At 30.8% G+C, this 25014-nt stretch overlaps 1 long non-coding RNA gene across 1 annotated transcript in view; it reads right to left on the minus strand.

Annotated features, from left to right (window-relative positions):
• Positions 1 to 4614: 4614 nt before the first annotated feature.
• LOC132743651 (uncharacterized) overlaps positions 4615 to 25014 on the minus strand; it is a 46759-nt gene continuing 26359 nt past the window's right edge. Inside the window, exons 2-3 of the long non-coding RNA XR_009627596.1 lie at positions 8874 to 9020; positions 4615 to 6378 (exon numbers count right to left, since the gene is read on the minus strand). This is a non-coding gene — a long non-coding RNA (uncharacterized LOC132743651). The remainder of the gene's footprint in view (positions 6379 to 8873; positions 9021 to 25014) is intronic.

The raw sequence follows: 25014 nt of genomic DNA on the forward strand, positions 1-25014 counted from the left end.
CGTCACTTGCTAGAGTTTGGCGCATTTGCATTTGGTATTAATGAATGCAAGGATGTTTGTTTCGACTCCGGCGGTCGTGAAAACAAGTTATGACCCTTAGAGCAGCCACATCCAAATTGAAAATAAACTGTTAACTTTCATTTGAAGGTATGATACCCGAATCTTAAATATTTTTTTCAAAGTCAATTAAATTTGACTCACCAGCGTTATCCTGCAGGAACCTGCTATATTCCCCACCAATATCCTCTGTCTCTCGTCTCGATGACGAGCTCCGTGTCTCCAACACAAGCTTCCTCTGCGCTGCACTTTCGCCTGTTTTAGCTGGCGGATCATTTCGTTGGCGTTCGTCATTGACCGCTCTACCCTAAGTCGCCACTCTTCTTCGTCCCGCACCTCTTCGCATGCCTCTACCTCGAGGCATATTTAATAGTTTCGAAATATTGCTATTGCAAAATTTTCCTCTGTCCAAGCGTGTTGAGCCGTCGATTAAAACTAGCTAACTGAGAACGCTGCACGGGATTTTCGTGCTATCTCAACTTAACTACTTGGGACCGTTTTCTAAACATACCTACGCAACATGCGATCATTTAAACGGGAACCAAACATGAATGAGTTTTATTCTCTTTAACTATTAATTGTGCGACATGTGCTCACAAGGATCAAGTTATAAATCATTTCATGTGACAATTGGCTCACGGTAAGGTTCAATGACCTTACATACAAATAAGTACATCTTTGATATAATTATAATGTAACAAACTTTCCATATTTCATTACTATGCATTAATAATTAAAAGCGTGTACGTTTGCGCGTAAAGCACAAGTATACATTATATTGTCGAGCAAAACAAATAATCTCAGAAACAAAATGATATACAAGCATTCTAACATAATGTGTTCGTGACATAGCTAATTATGTTTCAGTGTTTCTATTTAAACTGCCATTAACAGTTTTCGTACCATCTTTTGAATAATTCCTGTTCATTTAAGAAACTAAACGAAAATTATGTTCAGTTAAAAGTAAGAACAAAATTGATTTGAATTGAAAGTATAAATCATACATCTTCACAAACTTCACATACTTCACATACATATTCAAAAAGGATTATTCTCTACTGTAAAGTATATGATAAACGATACATTTTTTTTTCAAAATCTAAGCCGCATTTATGATAAAATGTTTTATTAAAGGTATATTTTAAAATATTTTACAAGAAACTATTCCGAGGAAAATATTAAAATATTGCCTTTTTACATTAGTTTTAATTATGTTAAGAAGATTAAAGACAGATTTGTTTAACAATTCGAACATTGTATGTTCTGTCTTCCTTATGGGGAGCATAATGTTATGCATTCAATCCTCACAAGGCTTAATGTATTTTTAAATATCTTTAGTTTTGGTATCTTACCATATTGTATCATATCTTGCTCATACAACATGTATTTACCATTTGATAACTTGTTCTTATCTAATTATTCTTTGATCGGAAAATGTTATATTTCTTCTTTCAATTTCATTTGAATGTAATATTACTTTAAGTTCATATATTCCCGTATAAATCTGTTGTTGCACACGAATTGGTAGCAGCGTAGGAGTAATTTACCAGTCCTAATTGGATATTACATCATATTTTGTACTAGCAATAACATTAAATTAAATCTCTAGTGAGCTATAGACTGCAAATATTTGCAGATATGACAAAGAAATAAGACACATAAAAGCTATATAGCTGCAAGTCATAAAGAACACGATCACAATTTTTGTGATTTTCTTACACAAAAAAAGATAAATTTGAGTCATACATATTTGATAGGTAGGAGACGTTTTAACATATTTGTTCTTTTTTTTTTAAATGCGGAATTTTCCTTAAACAAAATCCATTTCCTGACTATTCTTATTTTATTCTTAGCCTTAGCTATTCTTAGTATGATACTCAAATGTGTAACACAAACTCGCAAATGTATAGAAAACATTTCGCTCTGTGCTAATATTGTTCTGTACATTGTAACCGAAACAAATAAACCTAACGATCCTGTACCAAATTTTGATTATGGTTTAATACAACAAGTATGATGCTCAAATTAAGATTATCAATATGGTAAGTTCCCAAAAGCATTATTTATAAAGATATTACCGAATTTAATATTTCATGTAAATAAAAGGAGGTAATAAGAAATTTGTTTTCTATAAATTCTAAGTCAAATTTTCGAATAAGAAATGAATGCATATAATTTAATGATTACATTAAATATAACTCCATCCATTTTAAAAAGGGATTATCCACAGATTCCCAATTAAAAATGCCATTTTCAGCTATTTTAGTGGATATTTTAAGATGTATTTTAAGGGAAAAACAACAAAAAGTACATCTGAAAATATATTTAACACAAAAATTATTTCATTTTGTTATAAAAATACAGCATATTATCACAAATAAATCATGATTTGTTCCGCCAGCAGAACATTTAACAGTTCTTTCTGTGTGATAGCAAGAATCCAAAAATGCTAAAATGTTCTGCCGGCGGAACATTAAATAAAAAATAAATTAAGCTATTTTACACAATAGTTCAGTCTTAAATTGTTCCGCCAGCGGAACATAAGTATGAAAACATGTATTAAAACGTAGGAGGTTATACACATAAGTGATTCTGTTCTGCCGGCGGAACATTTATTAATTACAACATACCACAATTCTAAACAACCTTTGCAAGATTTTGTAACAAATGCATTTCTTAAAGTAAAAATCAAATAAAAGAACTCATTGGAATTGTTCCGCCAGCAGAACAGAAATATGATTCCAGTCCATATGAATGCAAAAATAAGATAGAACCATAAAAAATCCTGTTCCGCCGCCGGAACATTTACTTATAACAACATATCAAAATTCTTAACAACCTTTAAAGGTTTAATCAAAAATATAACTCAGAAAGAATATCATTTAATAAAATTGATTTGAAATTGTTCTGCCGGCGGAACATAAGTATGATAACATCAATTTTAACATAGGATATAACCATAAAGTATTCTGTTCTGCCGGATGAACATTTATTTATTACAAGAAAAAATCTTAACAACCTTTTTAGGTTTAATCAAAAATATAATTCAGAAAGGATATCATTTAATAAAATTGATTTGAAATTGTTCTGCCGGCGGAACAAAAGTATGATAACATCAATTTAAACATAGGATATAACCATAAGTGATTCTGTTCTGCCGGCGGAACATTTATTTATTACAAGAAAAATCTTAACAACCTTTTAGGTTTAATCAAAAATATAACTCAGAAATAATATCATTTAATAAAATTGATTTGAAATTGTTTGTTCTGCCGGCGGAACATTAGTATGATAACATCAATTGTAACATAGGATATAACCATAAGTGATTCTGTTCTGCCGGCGGAACATTTATTTATTACAAGAAAAATCTTAACAACCTTTTAGGTTTAATCAAAAATATAACTCAGAAAGAATATCATTTAATAAAATTGATTTGAAATTGTTCTGCCGGCGGAACATTAGTATGATAACATCAATTTTAACATAGGATATAACCATAAGTGATTCTGTTCTGCCGGCGGAACATTTATTTATTACAAGAAAAATCTTAACAACCTTTTAGGTTTAATCAAAAATATAACTCAGAAAGAATATCATTTAATAAAATTGATTTGAAATTGTTCTGCCGGCGGAACATTAGTATGATAACATCAATTTTAACATAGGATATAACCATAAGTGATTCTGTTCTGCCGGCGGAACATTTATTTATTACAAGAAAAATCTTAACAACCTTTTAGGTTTAATCAAAAATATAACTCAGAAAGAATATCATTTAATAAAATTGATTTGAAATTGTTCTGCCGGCGGAACATTAGTATGATAACATCAATTTTAACATAGGATATAACCATAAGTGATTCTGTTCTGCCGGCAGAACTAATATTTATTACAAAAATAATCTTAACAACCTTTTAAGGTTTAATCAAAAATATAACTCAGAAAGAATATCATTTAATAAAATTGATTTGAAATTGTTCTGCCGGCGGAACATATGTTTGATAACATCAATTTAAACATAGGATATAACCATTAGTGATTCTGTTCTGCCGGCGGAACATTTATTTATTACAAATTTAAAATAATCTTAACAACCTTTTTAGGTTTAATCAAAAATATAACTCAGAAAGAATATCATTTAATAAAATTGATTTGAAATTGTTCTGCCGGCGGAACATAAGTTTGATAACAACAATTTTAACATAGGATATAACCATAAGTGATTCTGTTCTGCCAGCGGAACATTTATTATTACAAGAAAATTCTTAACCTTTTTAGGTTTAATCAAAAATATAATTCAGAAAGAATATCATTTAATAAAATTGATTTGAAATTGTTCTGCCGGCGGAACATAAGTTTGATAACATCAATTTATACATAGGATATAACCATAAGTGATTCTTTTCTGCAAGAACCAGCAGCTAAAATACCATACTAGATTTTAAGATAAAATTTGTTACAATATTACATAAAGGAAACAACTTCAGAAGGAAGTCTCAACTAACAACTAACACTTATATATTTACTCACAAAAAAAAGAAATTTAGTTTGTTAAATTAATACAGAATCCAACTTATTTTCTCTTAAGTAACTACAATCAACTTAAAGGGTCACTCCACTGAGGTTTTTTGACATGATTGGACTGGAAATAATTTTTCCAGTAAAATGTACCATTTGATGTAGGTTTAGACCACTAATCTTTGTGCAAAATTTCCGATCATTCGCGCACTTAGTTTTTCCAGAATAATAACAAAACAAATGTATTCAAATTGTAAAAAATGACCAAAAATGAAAAGCGTTTTAAACCCTTTTCACTCAATTCGGGCTAAGGAAAGCCTAATAATACGATTTTCTATTTATTTCAAAGTATATTTCTTAACTATCTTTGCATATATTTCTGTTTAAAGTGTCCCAGCTCAATTATGTAAGAAATTCAAATGTTATGTTTTTAGGCTTTTAAACCTCAGTGGAGTCCCTTTTTAAGACTGCGAAGCTTAGTCTCAACTACATTTTTGCGACACAATCATTTTAGGTGAATATGAACACTTTAACCATGCCGTAAAATTGGTCATTGATGATAGATATGATCTGTGGTTAACCAACATTTGAAACATTTTATATGGACAATAACTTGGCATTTTGCCAAGAAAACTCTTTTATATGTCTAGTTATAGTAACATATGGCACATTCTGTTTCCTCTTTTTTAGTACTTCAGTATAATCATTTATTATTGAAATTATCCTCATGAAGGTCTTGAAAGACCGAAACCGGTAAATCCTTGAATAAACGTACCAGTTACAAACCATCCAGATGTTTGACATGTGTTCTCTCCTTCTCTTGATTTACTTGTTAAAATATACATGTATAATCATAAATGATTCTGTTCTGCTGGCAGAAATTTAACTTATTGCACATGAAGTATAACAAATTCTGAACAACCTTGCAAGATCTTATCAAGCAGTTTTTTCTCTCTTTAATTAACAACATATAATTCATTTGATTTTTTTTTTCTCCAAAATACCACTGCATCTTCATTTCCAGATAATAAATAACTCACTGTTTGTTTCCGTTTTTCTATTCTTGAAATATCAACAATCTAAAATCTACCAAAAAGAGAATCCGCTTTAAATCAGGGCAGGTGTCGCTTACTTTTTCCCAAGTCTGCCTTTGTGAAAACAATATTCAAATAACTTTTTACAAATTTGTAGTGCTAAGTCAGGTTTACTTGTTGAGCTCTGTACATGTTTATAATGTATAATTTTTTGTAAAAAGCACCATTTTCTCCAGCCAATCATTTAAACACTATTTGTCTGAGTCCAGATTTGTTATTGCAATAGTTTGGTAGGTCTTTTTTACAGCAATGTAAGATTAATTTAAGCCCTAACCCAAGCAAAACACCTGGGAGATATGCATGTGGCATGTTCATTTTTTAGTCCTTCCATTAGTTCTTTCTTTGTATAAAATGTACACATTTTCTTAAAAAGAACTATTTTCTCTATTAAATAGTTTTAACAACATTTGTGTGATTCTGTTGCAGATTTGTTTTTGTATTACTATTATTTTTGTAGGTCTTCGCTACATACGCTAAATATAAGGCCCAAAGCCCTAACCCAAGCAAAATGTCCGGTAGAGAAGCCTCAAATGATAAATTTTGTTCATCCATTCTTTTTAGTTGGCCATTGCATCTATCATTTGTGCATCCTTCAATAACTTTTAAAGATCTGGCCTTGTCTCACAATCCATACAGTGAAGTTTTTTGTTTAAGGAGGTATCTTATCTTCATGCTTATGCCCGACTGGTAAAAATGATAGGTAGATCTGAAAAAAAAAAAACACAAATGATATGAATTAGGTTATCTATCACACTGGCCATAGCTTTCGCATAGCTGTGGGTCCATCGGACAAGGAAAAGTAACAAAGGGCAATAATTCTGTAATTAGTGAAGATGGAGTTAAGGTTCTTATGCACTACACTTCCTCTCAATGTGCTTGACAATTGTATGAAGTTATATTGAATTCCAACCATAAGTCTTCAAGTTACGGTCCGGACAAAAGAAAGCAATGGAAAAGTAACAAAGGGCAATAACTGTAATAACTTTAGGTAGAGTTATGGTTTTTGTGCACTGCACTTCCCCTTATTGTGCTTGACCATTGTATGAAGTTGTTTTGAATTCCAGCTTGTAGTTTTCAAAAAATGCCCCAGACAAGGAAAAGTAACAAAGGGCAATAACTCTGTTATTAGTGAAGATGGAGTTATGGTTTTTGTGCACTGCACTTCCCCTTATTGTGCTTGACCATTGTATGAAGTTGTTTTGAATTCCAACCAGTAGTTTTCAAGTTATACTCCGGACAAGAAAAAGTAACAAAGGGCAATAACTCTGTAATTAGTATAGATGAAGTTATGGTTTTGTGCACTGCACTTCCCCTTATTGTGCTTGACCATTGTATGAAGTTGTTTTGAATTCCAACCAATAGTTTTCAAGTTATGCTCTCGACAAGGAAAAGTAACAAAGGGCAATAACTCTGTAAATAGTGAAGATGGAGTTATGATTCTTGTGCACTGCACTTCCTCTGAATGTTCTTGACCATTGTATGAAGTTGTATTGAATTCCAACCATTAGTCTTCAAGTTATGCTCTGGACAAGGAAAGTGCAATAATTCCAAAATTAGGCATAACAGAGTTACTGTTCTATGCACTGCACTTCTAATCAATGTGATCTATCAACCTACAAAGTTTCTTGATGATATCTCATATGATTTCCAAGTTATGTCCCGGACAACTTCAAAAAGTAAAAATAAACAAAGGGCAATAATTCTAGAATTAGACAAGGCAGAGTTATAATTCTTGTGCACTGCACATCTACCCATTGAGATATATCTACCTACAAAGTTTCATGTTGATATCTCTTATAGTTTTACAGCTATGTCCTGGACAAGATTTTTCTAAAAGGGGAGATAATTCAAAAATGAGGCTTATCAGAGTTATGGTTCTTTTGCACTGCACCTCTACTCAATAAGATCTATCTACCTACAATGTTTCATCTTGATATCTCTTATAGTTTTAGAGTTATGTTCCGGACAAAGTTCAAAGAGTTAAAATTAACAAAGGGCAATAACTCCAAAATTAGGACAAAAAGAGTTATTGTTCTTATGCTATGCACATCTACCCATTGAGATCTATTCACCTACAAAGTTTCATGTTGATATCTCTTATAGTTTTAGAGTTATGCCCCGGACAAGATTTTTCTATAAGGGGAGATAATTCAAAAACCGGGCAATATAGAGTTATGATTCTTTGACACTGCACTCCCCCTCAATGCCCTCTACCACTGTATGAAGTTTCAACAAATTATCTCCAAAGGTTTTCAAGTTATGCTCCGGACAAGACAACGGACGGACAGACGAACGGATGTCCATTCTAACAGGAGAGTAATAATGTGGCTACTCTATTGTTCTCTCTATTGTTCTTTTTAGCCACACAAAAGAAAATAGCCACATAAAAGCATTACGGAATGAATGACATCAAAGAGAAAGAACAGTTACCTATTGTCCCTCTAGCCACATAATTACTCTCCTGTGAGTGCGGACAGACGGACGGACAGACGGACAAGGCGCCGACTATATGCTCCCCCGAAATTTTTCGGGGAGCATAATAATTGATATTGTTTATAACATCAAATAAACATGTTTCTCAGATGTCAAAGTAAGAAAAGGGTTGTACTCAATTGAAAAGTGCGATACATCAAGTTAAACCCTCAAAATATGAATAAATGGTATCGGGCCCACCACAGTGTGTTTTATTCGAATCCTGTTTCTAATTGATATTGTTTATAACATCAAATAAACATGTTTCTCAGATGTCAAAGTAAGAAAAGGGTTGTACTCAATTGAAAAGTGCGATACATCAAGTTAAACCCTCAAAATATGAATAAATGGTATCGGGCCCACCACAGTGTGTTTTATTCGAATCCACCGCCGTCTGCGTTGAAATCATTTTTGCCATTTCTTTTATAAACAGGCAAAAATAGTTTCCGTAAATTTCCAAAATATATGGTTATTTTGTGAAAGTATCATTCATACGATGTGATGCCGTTGTATTATGGGGTCGTTTTGCACACATTTGTACATGTTATAACCAAAATTAGGCAAAAGTGGCGTCCCCACGTCAAACTGTACAGAAGTGTTTGCATAAACGGCAATGTATTGCACCGTATGCGTGTTATAAGTTGAAAGAGTACACATGTGGGCTCCAGTCGCACTAAGTGTTTCCAGTAGAACACTAAAACATAGAACAAAATTCAGTCCTATACTTACTGACAACAGCAAACGGCCATATTTTATCCACAGCTTCTGCGACGAATACTCCACCACGGCTGAGATGGACCAACCGCTTCTGCAAACACCATGGTCAGTGTGTCTATCATCTCGTCTTATATTTAATTTTGCAGCATTATAAACACGCTGGAAAAAAAAAATTTAGTACATACATAATACTCCTAGAAAACGTAACTGTGTTAAACAAAATATAATTCTGACAAATATCATATTTAACATGATATTCATCGAGAGTTATTACAATTAAGGCAAATTTCAAAGGACTCAAATGTCATTTTTAAATAATTCAAAATGCTCGTTTTGTCCAAGTACATGTATGAACAAAATCTGTACAAAAAAAAATATGAAAATTAAAGCAAATTTCAATAACTTAACCTTGACAGTCAAGGACAAATTATGATGGTCAAGGTCAAATAAAAATCATGGAAAATATGTGTTTTGTCATAAGATTTTTTTTCCCGGTATAAATCAAATCCTTGAATAAATAAGAGTGATGACAATCTAAGATAAGGTCAATATTTTAACCTTGACATTCATGGTCATATAAAGATCAAGGTTAAATCTTAAATAGTCAACATGTCGGTTTTGTTATGAGAGTTCTTCTGCCCGAGTATAAATCAAATCCATGAATTAATAAAAAAGTTATGTGCCTGCTGCACAGTACTTTCTTATTTTTCAAAAGTACATGTAATGCAGGCTTTTTTCTATTCAAAAAATATATTGAATTTGCAATTACATTTTTGTGTATTTACAAGAACTTAAAATAAAGCAAATTTGCCCAAAAGTTTTTTTTATGATAGCATTATCCAAAATATAATGTTTCTGGTGCTTGTTGATAGTCTTACTATGAAAATGTTACAATAATTGCTATTAAAAATTAATATGTTTATGAGGAAAAAATACAATAATGTAAAAGTTGTAGGAAACACAAGTCCCTGTAACAATTATTCCATCAAACTATTTAAGATGCTCACTAAATCTCACATAAACTGTAACTGGAAAGAGAATTTAAAGCTAAGACCAGAGCATTTTTTGTCAAAATTGTGGAGGGGCCTGGGCCTGTTCATTTTGTGAAAAAAAGCGAGATATGTCATTAAATTGTGAAAAAAAATGACATATTTCCTGGCATTTGGCAACATTTTGAAACTGGAAACAGTTGATTATAATTTCTGACCTGTGTAAAATCTGCTTCAAGTCGGTACTTTAACCCGGTGAACATGCGCAAAAATCATTAAACTTGATTAAAACTATTTCTGTGTTATTGCAATTGGCATAAATCAATTTAATTTTACCGGAAGGTGCAATTTTGAATTGTGAAGGGGCCTTAATATAATAGCCCCTGTTATAGAAGGAAAAAAAGCCCTGAAGATACCAAAGTTACAATGAAAAATGAAGAAATAAGAGAAACAAGCTGGCACATGAGTATAACCACTGACCTAAATCTTAAAATATTTAAGAGGTAGTGATAAGACTTAACATAAAGCATGAGAACAGAACAACAATGAACTTTGATTATTAACACAAGCATTTGATAGTATTGCGGGCAATACAGTAGTCCCCTACCGGTCCCTCAAAAAGTTCTTTAATTGTTATACACTCCTGTGTATTGCCATTTATAATGAATTTGAGGATGAAGTCTGTATTTGAAAATATCGACCACAAAACATAATAAAATAAGTTTGTCTATATCACAGTAATGTGTTAAGTTTCCATGCTTAGTAAGGAAATTATGTTTATACAACCTTGTCATATTATTACAATGTGGGATTTTTAAAGTAAATCCTATAAGGAATGAAGAAGTTGGAGTGAAAATACCAGTTTCTCGAAAAAAAATCTAAGTTCAAGGGGGACATAATTCTGGAAATAGTCTTGGCTAGAGTATTCAACCTTCTCAAAAATGTCGAGTGATAATAAGAAACATATATATGAAGTTTGAAGTAGATACATTAGGAAATAAAGAAGTTATTTAAAAAAGACAACATTTTTTCCCCTAAAAAATCTAAGTTCAAGGGAGGTAATACTGATATTTTTTTTGTGCTAGAGTTATAAACCTTGTACATATGATGTGGTTGATGACCAGAAACTTATATTTAAAGTTTGAAGTAAACACCTTAAGAAAATAAAAGAACATATAGTGAAAAAGCTGAAAATTTAAATCAGAAATCTTGAAATTCAGGCTATTTGTTGCCATAGCAACCAGAATTTTCAACATAGGAAGAAAAGAAAAAGATGTGCATAATCTCCAGACTGCCATCTACCCATATTTCAAGTTTTCATAAAAATATTTTCAGTACTTTTTGAGTTATCACTGGATCAGTTTATGTGTTAAATTTGCCATATTTTCAGACTATTTGTTGCCATAGCAACCAGAATTTTCAACATAGGAAGAAAAAAAAAGACGTGCATAATCTCCATACTGCCATCTATCCATATATCAAGTTTCATAAAAATATTTTCAGTACTTTTTGCGTTATCGCGGGATCCAGTTTTGTGGACGGACGGACTGACAGACAGACAGACGGACAGACAGACAGACGGACAGACGGACGGAGGATAAACCTAAAGTCCCCTCTGGTAAAACTGGTAGGGGACTAATAAAGGATTAAAATCATGTATTTATATAAAAAATTATAACTTATGAACAGCAATTCCTTAATTTTGAAAAAAAACTGTATTTTTCAAATATGAAAACAAAATTATTTATTTTGAAATAAAATTAATATGTTATTTTTTAACATCAAGAGGACCTTTAAGTAAGTTTATTAGGATAATATTTATGCTTATAGGAATTTTGAACAAATATAATCTTTTGTTATTCTGTGTTTTCAAAATAAGGGTACAAAGGTGACGGATGTTACAGAAATAACCAATGATTCTTTTTACAATAATACTAAACTTATCTTGTTCGGGATACAGACAAAAGCCCCCCCCCTCCCCCCGGACGAAAGCCCCCCATCTAAAAATGACAAGGTGGACAACAGCCCCCCTATGAATTTTCACATAGGACAAAAGCCCCCCCCATAAAAAAGTAAAGGTAGGACAAAAGCCCCCCCCCATAGTCAATATGCAAAATTTACATATAGTGTATTAAAGTTGTTTTTTATGTGTTTAAAAGATATGTTTGGACATCACATGTAGGTGACATAGTGCTTAGGATATTAATTTGATCCCTTTACAAAAGTGATTAAACATTACTACTCTTCTGACACTTGTTGTGTATATGAAAAGCTATGAATTCGGTCATCGCATGCATACATTATCTAATCTTTTTATCATAAACTTTGTTATCACTTCAATATATACATTATAAATAAACATTAAAACAAATTATTTTCATTTTTATTTTAAAGTTTGTGTGAAATTTGATGAATTTGAGCACCTGTGCAGTGAAAAAAGATGGGGGGGGGGCTTTTGTCCTACCTGTATTTTTGATGGGGGGGGCGGCTTTTGTCCTATGTGAAAATTTCATGGGGGGGGGCTTTTGTCCACCTTGTCACTTTTTAGACGGGGGGGGGGGGCTTTTGTCCTACACTCATCTTGTTCTTATGAAGCATGAAAGAGAAGAAGTATGCTTATGTTTAAATGCTGAATTCTGCTTAAGCCGGGCATGGACGTTATCTTGCACTTTCCAGTACCTCCATGAACAGGCACATTAAGACAAACCGAGCCTGCAACATTTTCAATTTTGCTGTTTTTGACTTTCTTTAGGGGTTCTTATTTTCTCAATTTGCAACTGTTTAGGAATGTTTCATAACATTAAATACTGATAAAAATATAAGAACTAGAAGAAACAAATAACAGCCTCCGGAATAAGTTTGCAAATCCGGAATTTTCGCAAACTCAACTACCCTTTTTAACAAAGTTTCAATACAAAAAGTTAAATCAAACAGTAATTTGATAAAAAATAGACGATTATTGACCGATTACACAAAGATAGCGCAATAATTAAACGCTGTGTGAGCGTTCAAAGTGTGACCTCCCATGGGGTTTTTTCAATTCTCCCACGGGTTTTTACGTATCCCACTGGGACTTTAGTGGGGTTGAAACCCCCATTTCTTTAAAGTGGGAGAATAAAACCGTGGAGAGAAAAAATTTTTTTTTTCTAAATATTTTTACATATGTTGAATATATAATACTTATAATAAACTTATAAGTATTCAAGGAATATATTTAAAGAATTTTTGCAATTCTCCCATTGGCTGAACTAACCCATTTAGTAAATGGGAGAAATCTCCCAAAATTAAAATGGTGCGGAAACCTCCCAAAATTAAAATGGGAGAAATCTCCCATGATGGCTAACTTGGAGAAATACCCCATTAGAGCGTGATGGGAGAATAACATTATGGGAGAATTCATCTATATCTTTTTTTTTTTTGTTTTAATAATTGGATCGAAAGTTTAACAGTAAAAGTGTTTCTACATGTTAGTATTCGGTTCCGACCTTTTTGAAATGAAATAGGTCCGGTCCAATTAGTTATTTATTTACTCAATTAATTAATTATTAATTTATTTATTAGTTAATTAATTAATTCTAAATAAATAAATTAATTCATTCATTCATTCATTCATTCAATTAATTATAAATATATAAATAAATAGAAAAATAAATAATTAAATTAACATATTGATAAATCAATATATTAATAAACTAATAAATTAATACACTTATTTAATTGATTAAATAAAGAAATCAATAAATAAATTTATTAATAAATTAATAGATTGATAAATTGATGAATTAATAAATAAATAAATATTTTTTTAATAAATTGATTAAATAGATAAATTAATTAATTGGTTTATGAATTAATGTTACAAATGTCCAATTAGTCTAATAATGAATTAAAAATATATCTGAAATATTATGATTTCGCTTGGATTATTACCTTAAGTTTCATAAACATTAATAGCGACTGTTTTTTTTTTTTAATCATATAAATATATAAATGTATATTTCTTTCCATTAGTTTATAGTATTTGTTCTGTGTAGTTAGTTATTATTTATAGTAGGATATAATTTTATGATAAGTATGATAGTTTCGTGTTATTATAAATGTTTTACTAGTCACTTATAGTTCAATGATTGAATAGTCATGTACTTTTCTGTGTTTTATGTTTGCTTATGAATTTTATTTGTGTATGTGCATGAATGAGACTTAAATAAATAAGTATTATTATACATTGTAGAAATATTTAAAAAAATTATTTAAACAGTATGACAGTCAATTTAATTAATTAATTCTAAATAAATGAATTCATTCATTCATTCATTCATTCATTCATTCATTCATTCATTCATTCATTCATTCATTCATTCATTCATTCATTCATTCAATTAATTATAAATATATAAATATATAAATAAACAATTGAATAAAGAAATCAATAAATAAATTAATAGATTGATAAATTGATGAATTAATAAATAAATATTTTTTTAATAAATTGATTAAATAAATAAATTAATTAATTGTATGACAGTCAACTGTACATTAAATTCGGGCGGTGTGTGGTCAGTGCAGTTCTAATTAGCAATGAGATCAATTATCTTTTATTATCCTTCATGATGGGGCTTTTTCTTAACAGCATAATTATATAAGAGAGACACACACAAAAGAAAAAAAGGGGAAAAAAACACAGTTTAAAAGAATAATAAAAAAAATAAAAAAAGAAGAAAAAATGGATGTTGATCATTTGAAAATAAATAGTTCATATATAATAATGTAAGTTAACAAGTTATATATACATGTACGCCGTAAATTGCATAGTTTGTAACAGAAATTATAGCGTTTAGGATGTTTTTCGTCTGCTTCATTGATCTCTTTCTTTCTTTGTTTACAATCCAGTTGAATAAATGAATGGCTATTTGTGCTAAAAACGACGTATTTGAAAATCGTACATTTTCGTAAATGCGCGTTCATTTAGAGCACTTAAATAACAAAAGCATTTTTGTTTTAATTACATAAATATAACTTGTACAACACGCCAAATGAAACAAAACAGCATATATTTTGATGTATATGCGAGGAAAAGAAATACACATAAGTATAACTGACATGAAGGTTAACAAAGTAATATCCCACGTCATCAATTAGAATGGCAAAAGAAATTACCGACTATTTATTTATTTATTTATTTATTTATCAATTAGTTTATTTTTTAATTTAATTCTAAATAAATAAATAAATAAATAAATAAATTCATTCATTCATTCATTCATTCATTCATTCATTCATTCATTCATTCATTATTCAATTAATTATAAATATATAAATAGATAGAAAATAAATAATTGAATTAATATATTGATAAATCAATAAATTGATAATCTAATAATTAATTAACTTATAAATTAATTAAATAAATAAATTTATAAATCAATTAATAAATAAATAAACCAATAAGTTAATAAATTGATTAAATAAATAAAGTTATTAATTAATTTATAAATTAATAATTTAATTCATTCATTAAAGTAACCAATGTCCAATTAGTCTGATATTGATTTAGAATAGATCTGAAATATTATGATTTCGATTGGATGATTACCGTAAGTTTCATAAACAGTATGACAGTCACCTGTACATTAAATTTGGGCGGGGTGTGGTCATTGCAGTTCTAAGGTTAACAAAATTAGGTAGTGATTTTCCTACGTCATCAATTAAATGGCGGCAGATATTGCCGATTATTTATTTATTTATTTATTTATTTATTCATTTTTATTTATTTATTTATTTATTTATTTATTTATTTATTTATTTATTTATTTATTTATTTATTTATTTATTTATTTATCAATAAGTTAATTAATTAATTCTATATGAATGAATGAATGAATGAATGAATGAATGAATGAATGAATGAATGAATGAATGAATGAATGAATGAATGAATGAATGAATGAATGAATGAATGAATGAATGAATGAATGAATGAATGAATGAATGAGATAATATATAAAAAATAAATAATAGATAAATAAGTAATCGGTAGTTTCTGCCGCCATATTAATTGATGACATAGGAAAATCACTACCTTATTTTGTTAACCTTCATGTCAGTTTACTTATGTGTATTTCTTTTCCTCGCTAATACATTAAAATATATGCTGTTTTGTTTCTTTTTGCGTGTTGTACAAGTTAAATTTATGTAAAAAATGATTTGTTATTTAAGTGCTCTAAATGAACGTGCCTACACGATTTTCAAATACGCCGCTTTTTACACAATAGCCATTCAATTATTACAAAGAAAGAAAGAGATCAATGAAACAGACGAGAAAACATCTTAAACGCTCTAATTTCGGTTACAAACGGCGTACATGTATAAATTATTATAACTGACATTATTATATATGAACTATTTATTTTCAAATGATCAACATCCTCATTTTCTTTATTTTTTACCATTCTTTTAAACCGTGTTTTTTTTTTCTTCTTTTTTCTGTGTGTGTGTGTCTTTTATATAATAATGCTGTTATGAAAAAGCCCCATCATGAAGGGAAATAAAACTTAATTGATCTCTGTGAACAAAAGGATGTAATACGTAATTTATGACCTTCGATGGTTATGTTTTTCACACGTTCAAGTGGTGTCAACATTCTTTTAGGGGGCAATCAGACCTGCCAGTCATTTATGTTGCTATCCAATCAAGTTATTATCCGAAAGATAATTCCTTTGTTTTCATTGGTAATTAGAACTGCACTGACCACGCCCCGCCCAAATTTAATGTACAGGTGACTGTTATACTGTTTATGAAACTTACGGTAATCATCCAATCGAAATCATAATATTTCAGATCCATTCTAATTCAATATCAGACTAATTGGACATTTGTTACATTAACGAATGAATTAATTTATGAATTTATAAATTTATTAATTAATTTATTTATCTAATCAATTTATTAATTTATTAGTTTATTAGAATATTAGTTTATTAATTTATCAATTGACTATTTTTTTTTATTTATTTATTCATTTATTCATTTAATTAAATTATAAGTTTAATTATCTATTAGTTCATTGAGTTATTAACCTATTCATTTAATTATTTATTATCTGTCTATTTATATATTTATAATTAAATGAATGATTTTTTTGATTTTTTTTATTTATTTACTTATTCGTTCTTCATTCATTCATTCATTCATTCATTCATTCATTCATTCATTCATTCATTCATTCATTCATTCATTCATTCATTCATTCATTCAATATAAATAGGTTGATAGATAGATAAATGAATAAATTAATTGATTAATCAATTATTTAATTAATTATTATTGTTACCAATGTCCAATTAGTCTGATATTGAATTAGAATAGAACTTAAATATTATGATTTCGATTGAATGATTACCTTAATGACAGTCACCTGTACATTAAATTTTGGCGGGGTGTGGTCAGTGCAGTTCTAATCACCAATGTAAACAAAGGAATTATCTTTTAGATAATAACTGCAACATAAATGACTGGCAGGTCAAAATGTTTAACGAGGCATTTATACAAATTTAGATCAGACTACAATTACAGCTTTTTGAAACTTAATTTCAAAAAAAAAAGATAGAAAAAATTCCGTCTCGCCTTATGTAAACATACCGTTTTACAACGTTTACAATTAAAATTACTCAAGCGAAAGATTCCGATTCCGCGCTACTTAATATAGATCATTTTAGCCGTGTCGCGACGGCGCCAACGTGGTGGGTTTGCGGCCGGCATGGATCCAGACCGGCCTGCGCTCACAAACCCTATTACAAGTAGAGAAACTGTTAGCGAGCAGCGTGGATCCTGATCGGACTGCGCGGGTGCGCGGGCTGGTCTGGATCCATGCTGGTCGCGGGCCCATTGTGTTGGTTTTGTCGTGACGCGGCTCATTTGTGTTCAGACTGGGTATGTCACGCGGATATAGGTCACAGACTACACGCGCATTAGTCTGTAAATATAAAAATAGGAGCGTTGCCTTACGTAACAAAAACCTAATCGACATAATCAAGACAAATTGAGATAATAATAGAAATCGTTTGGTGTACATTAACTTCGTTTAAATCAACTTTTCTCCGCCTATAAGTTTTTTATTTTATCATTTTTGAATCTATTTGTCATATTTGAATATAATAATTTTCTCACACTTTCTCGTAGCCTGAAGTTATAGACAAAAGAAGAAACTTTAAATCAACTGTTCCTTTTCTTTATGAAAGGATCCTCACTTTTTTAAAATGCGATCTTTGCTAGCCTACTTTGTCCTATTTTTTACCCGAATTTAATTGTTTCATAATTTTTGGAATGTATCATGTTGTCACTTTTTGTGAACTGATGAAAAATAAAGATATTTTGACTTTGACTTTGACTAAACAATATCAACATATCTATTATATATAATTTAATTATACGCATATTTTGCCTTAGAAACATTTTTTTTAAAAATTCTTAAGAAAGTGCAATCTTGAATTTTACAACATTTAAATATTGCTTGAACAGAATGTAAGATATTTATTACTATGAGAAAGTAGCTATAAATGTGATCTAATTTGTCATAAAAGTTGTAAAATAAATAAAGTAGTATTTTAACCTCCATACAAAGTACTAATTTACTATACATGATGGGGCTTTTTCACAGCAAAACTATACATGCTATATAAGAGACACACACAAACACACACACACAAATAAAAGAAAAGAAAAAAATCACTGTTAGAATGATAAAAAATAAAGAAAGAAGAAACTGAGGATGTTGGTCATTTGACAATGAATAGTTCATATATAATAATGTAATTTAACAAATTATATATACATGTACGCCGTACATCGCTTAGTAGGTAACATAAATTAGAGCGTTTAGGATGTTTTTTGTCTGTTTCATTGATCTCTTTCTTTCTTTTTTACAAACCAGTTGAATAATTGAATGGCTATTTGTGTAAAAAACGGCGTGTTTGAAATTACAAATCGCGTTACGGAAAACCCGACTTTCCAAAACCTGTTTTTTATTTCATCAAAGGACTTCTTTAAACACTTTTTTGTTGTGTGTCATTGTAATCTACGTACGTAAAATCTATTTAAAACATACAAAACATGGCAATTCTTTACCTCAGACCTTTAAGCCGTTCCAAGGGGGCGGGCAGTAACTTGCACTTTCCAGTACCGTACGAAAACAGACTCAATAATTTGCTATTTTCAGGCGTATGGATTCCATTTGCTTCCGGCATTTTGATCAGATTTGTAGTGCTTACGGTACCATTTTCTATCGAATCACTAAACTTTTATCATCAAATTCCGTACAAAGTTCTCAAAGGACCATACACTTTTTTGACTTGCATTATGATCAAAAATACTTGTCAATTTGCTGTAATTTTCTAATTGTATATAAATTGTGAGATTTTGGGGATGTGTGTTTGTTTGTTGGGTTTTACGCCGCACAAACCAAGTAAAGGTTACATGGCGGCTTTCCATCTTTTCTGGTGCATTCCGAGCATTATTTCAGGCCTATGCAGACAACTGCTTACCTATTCCCTCTCCACGGGAAGGGAGCTCTTAGTAAGTTCTAACATCAAAGTTACAAAAATCATATATTTATTTGTTCTCCCCGAAACCCAAAACTCGACGCCTTCTACAATAAAACACGGGTTTTTATGTGCATAGACAATTCCATAACAGGTTATGTCACTATTCTATACTTTATCTTTTAAAAAGCGTCTTAAACTATATGAAACCGTTCCATTTCAAATAATGAGCGTCTACTGAACTATAATACCGATAATGAACGTAAATCGAACATTTTAATAAAAAGCTATTATAAATGTTTGTGCTTATCGACAAATGTTTACATTTCATTTTAATTTACCAAAACTTAAAATAAATGTAGCTAAATTTATAAATGTAAAAACCTTTGACCTGATATTTATATATTTATTCATATTACCCCACCCCTCCAAAAAAGTGAAGTGTAAATGACGATCATTTATCAAAGGGGAGTAACTATGCATGGTCATTTATTTACAATACGCCATTTCTGTAACCTTATCTCGTACAATAGTATTTATATGGACGATAAAACCATCTGACAGAGCTAAGAATTCAGGGTACCTTGCGTTATTTGAGCCGCGTCACGACAAAACCAACATAATGGGTTTGCGACCAGCATGGATCCAGACCAGCCTGCGCATCCGCGCAGACTGATCAGGATCCATGCTGTTCGCTATCAGTTTCTCTACTTGTTATAGAGTTTGTAAGCGAACAACATGGATCCTGATCAGACTGCGCGTATGCGCAGGCTGGTCTGGATCCATGCTGGTCGCAAACCCATTATGTTGGTTTTGTCGTGACGCGGCTCAAATAACGCAAGGTAGTAGTAATTAAACTATACTATAGTATTGCTAAAAAGTCGTCTGCTAACTACCGACATGAAATGGAGAAGGTGAGATATTATTACTTTCTTTCATTAAAAGGCATACCGATATCGCTTTCAAATATAGCCGATATTGTAGGAAAATATGTATATCTTATATTCAAAGATATATCTGTCCGTTTGCCCATATTCGTTTCTACACAACATGATGTATAGATCAAAATGCGCGATGCGAATAAAAGCAGTATTTTTTTATCATGTCCTTCAATTTAAAATCAATTATTATACAAAACGTTATTTATAATTTAGAGTATTTCTATGAAATATTCACTTTACTGTAGGGATGAATGTATACTTCAGGATACAAATGCATTTTAGGTGCCTTTCCTGTTTATAATGTATGCTTTAGAAAATTCGGACAAAAACAAATAAAATTGGTGTTTTTATAATGTTTAATTGTTAAGAGTAGCCCTATTTGCTAGATTATCGATATGAAAACATAGATAGTATTGTAGGGACACATGTATACTTTACGATAAATAAATGTATTAATAGATATATCTGTGACTTTATTCGTTAGAGTGAACATAATACATGCCTTACTAGGTGAAAAGTGCACGGTAATGAAATGTTCAATTCTTACACTGGACGTTAGTCACTAAGATATATCTATAAGATATTCACTACAGTGTAGAGACGAATATAAACTTAAATATAAATTTTTGACACCTCAGGCCGGTTGTCAGTCATAATAAATACAAGTTCATGTATATCTAAGACAATACAAATAAAGTCGATTTTGCTGCATTCATTAAGATATTTTTATCAAAACATAATTAAACCATATAGTAGGGACACGTGCATATTTTAAGATAAACATATACCTGTCCGTTTATCAGTGATGGTCCCGTCGTCTGCTGTTTATCGGTATATTACCCAGGGAATTCACTACATAAATAGAAAATCATACCCGCTTGAATAAAGGAGTATAATCTTCTCTTGTATCATAGAAATAGTTGTTGGTGTTTTAAATGCTGATAGACTTTAACTGCTTATTCTGGTTTTTAAAAGAAAAGTATGATATTATAATTTACAAGATTTATTTTATTTCGCGGAAAAAATGCAAATTCGTATTATTTCAGGAACACCGCATTTTGGCTGATACATCGAAGCGCACATTAAACTTTCAACGGCGAAGACTGCGCAAATAAAAGTATTTTCAGTCTTTATTTTGATTAGATATGCATAAAACAATACGCAGTAATAAATATTATGTAAATTAAGGAATAATAAAAGTTGAAACGCATGCAAAAAATACGTTACCAATGTCGGTGAAATTTTCTAAATATTTGCCTTTATGTGCGATATGGATTTTTTGTACCGATAAAGTCCTGCATATTACAAATTAGCAAAGAATAAATGAATGACATTCGAGGTAAGCCCCCCCCCCCATCAAAAATACAGGTAGGACAAAAGCCCCCATCTTTTTTCACATGCACAGGTGCTCAAATTCATCTTATTTCACACAAACTTTTAAATAAAAATGAAAAGAATTTGTTTTGATGTTTATTTATAATGTATATACTGAAGTGATAACAAAGTATATGATAACAGATGAAATAATGCATGCATCCGATACTGAATTCATAGCTTTTCATATACACAACAAGGGTCAGAATAGTAATGTTTAATCACTTTTGTGAAGGGATGAAATTAATATCCTTAGTACTATGTCACCTACATGCGATGTCCATACATATCTTTTAAACACATAAAAACACAACTTTAATACACTATATGTAAATTTGATTGAAAAATGGGGGGGGGGGGGCTTTTGTCCTACCTTTACTTTTTTATGGGGGGGGGGGCTTTTGTCCTATGTGTAAATTTCATGGGGGGGTTGTCCACCTTGTCATTTTTAGACGGGGGGGGGGCTTTCGTCCAATGGGGGGGGGGGGCTTTTGTCCGTATCCCTAGTAAGCGCCATGATTATTTACACAAGTGTTAAACAACAGTTAGCGCGTCGTTACACAAATTCAATGAACGCAGCCCCCACCGGCCCAGCAGATACAAACCCTAACTTAGAATAATATGGTTTTCTTCAGGCCGTTAACATATAAAATCAACGTTGCCGAGGGGTTTGCGCGCTCGCTTAGGAAGCGAGAGGTCTTGAGTTCAAATCCCAGTTAAGGCAACTCTTTTTTTTCAAATTTTTAAGTCAAATAAACATTGAATTGAATATCAGTGCTGCAATTAGTCTTATAGCCAATTTACTACAATTAAAACGCTGGAAAGCATTGGTGGCACTATACAAAAACAAATTGTTTTATAATCTCACAAGCTGCACCTTTCTGACACTCTGAGACCCAAACAAATTCAGCGCATTCTGTGCTTTGATTATACTAATTGTGACTGATTTGATAAGATATAAATCTGCCGAGATATAACAAGACTGGCCCACTCTTTTTATAAATTGGGCAATACGGGTAAATTCCAAATTATATTTACAGGATTTTCTTGATTGGAATTCCAGTATTTCAACACAACAGTTATTGAGAAATACTTAAGCGCTGTAGGTAATAGATAAAGTTTATCTTTATACATTAGTTGATATTAATCGTTTTTTCGACAATTATCTTATCGACAATGTTTTCGCATTTTCCTCCTATCTTTCGTGACCTTTAAATCAATAGATATGTATTCAATATATATCAAATCTCATCACTGCATGTTATCGGCAACAATAAATATTTCATTGCTATGATATCTAAGCGCACTTATAAAAGACTCTTTTCACAACGTAATATTGCGTAACAACCTTATGATGTGCCGCACCGGATAAGGACCGATAGCACCGTGGGGCTCTTCAACTTAAATTTAAGTGTGCGTTCATTATACATACTTTAACATGTTTATTAGTTTGATCTGTTTTTTTCTGTACGGTGTCTTATTAAATAATCTAACCTTTTAATGTTTATTCTCCAGGTTAAAAACTTTACAGCATTATTCAATATTCTTTATCTAATATCAGCCACGATATCACAATTGAATTAAAATTCACTGCTGAATAATTTTGAAAATGATATAACACATATATATTTTATTCGTCGTTGCTCATTGTCGTTAAACAATAAAACAAAGCATACATGGAATGACTTGGCAGACTGGCAGAAAATTCAAATACATAAATAAAACTCACACATTCGAGGGGGCTATTACTAATTTTACTTGCACATATATTTCGATCTACTTTAAGAGTTCTGAAGCTTATCTACTCAGTATCATGTAGACGCTTAATATGCCTCTTCACTGACCAAGAGTTATCTATGAAAGCGTCTGCATGACCTGAGTCAAAAACATGATGTTGAAAAAATGCCTAAAGACATACAGTGTTTTTACTGACAGGAAACTCAGCAGGGGTCCAGGCTCAAATATACATGGACTAAGTGACGTACATTTATCTTAAGCCAGTTTTTGCCAATACGCCGTCTTTGATAGAATTTTTCTATTTAGGTCAGGCTGTCTTGGGGGCTTCAGTCCTTTAAGCTCCATCCCGATGGATCCGAACCTGTAACCCTTATTTTTACCCGTATATCGTTTGAAATTCCGTACACTCTTGAGAACCATATATGTTCCGCAGTCAATTTCATTATTTATTATGTAACATTATCAATACTTATTAATTATGCCAATAATTCATCGGTAAAGTAGCATCAATATATATAACAATGCAAATGAAAAGGTTACAACAATGCTAGATTAGATTATTAGTTATAAAAAAATTAGATAGGTAATATGGCCCTATATAAATGGTTGTTTGGAAATATAGCCTGAGTCGCTAGGCGATGGTTATATCGCAAACAACCGTTTATATAAGGCCATCTAAATAAAAGGGAAGTTTTTTAGTAAGTTTGTATAATTGATTTTAATATACATGTAATATAACATATTTTTTGTAAGTGTGTATAATGTTATATAATATAAGTAAATATTCAACATGTTTATTCATTTCCATAAATGAATAAAAAATACTTTCAATGCATCGAAATTTTAATGATCTCGTAAATCACTATTACGAATAACAAATATTTATGAAAATGTGACATCATTTTATTTTTAAATGAAGGTGTTTAGATAATATTTACCACGCGATACCATCCGATAGTTATTTGGTTTTGCAAACATATAATTTTGAAGTTTATTTTCATTATCAACATTATTATTTTATTATATCAGTGTCACTTTGCCTGTGTATTTGTGTATGAAATCCGTTATAATATAAATTTTGATTACGACAAACTGAGCACCTGACAGACTGTTAATTAAGTCCGTGAATAGGATATTACATTTTCTGTCCAAATGACAACAATAAATGGTCGGCGAACCATACACTAAATAACTATGGAAACGCACTGTATACTTTGTATACTTTGTGGCTCGAACTTTCAGCAAACCTTTTTGTATCAAACTGTCCCTGCTATATTTGCCACGTGTATATACCCCCAAACATGTCTAAGATTTTAGGTAATGATGTTGATTTATTTGATTTATTAGAAACTGACTATAATATGTTTTGTACTCAAGGAAATGTTTTCTTTACTGGAGACTTCAATAGTAGAACCTCGAATTATTTAGATTATTTTGATGTTGACATATATATAAGTAATAATTACTCATTGATTGAAGACGAAAGTCTACCATTAAGGAAAAATAGAGACAAAGTTATTGATTCTTTTGGTCGGAAATTATTAGATTTTTGTAAGAACACTGGTGTTCGCATCGT

Source organism: Ruditapes philippinarum, unplaced genomic scaffold (genome assembly GCF_026571515.1).
Source record: "Ruditapes philippinarum isolate M1 unplaced genomic scaffold, ASM2657151v2 ctg6227_1_1_1_1, whole genome shotgun sequence".
In the NCBI taxonomy this organism is placed as follows: Eukaryota; Metazoa; Mollusca; class Bivalvia; order Venerida; family Veneridae; genus Ruditapes; species Ruditapes philippinarum.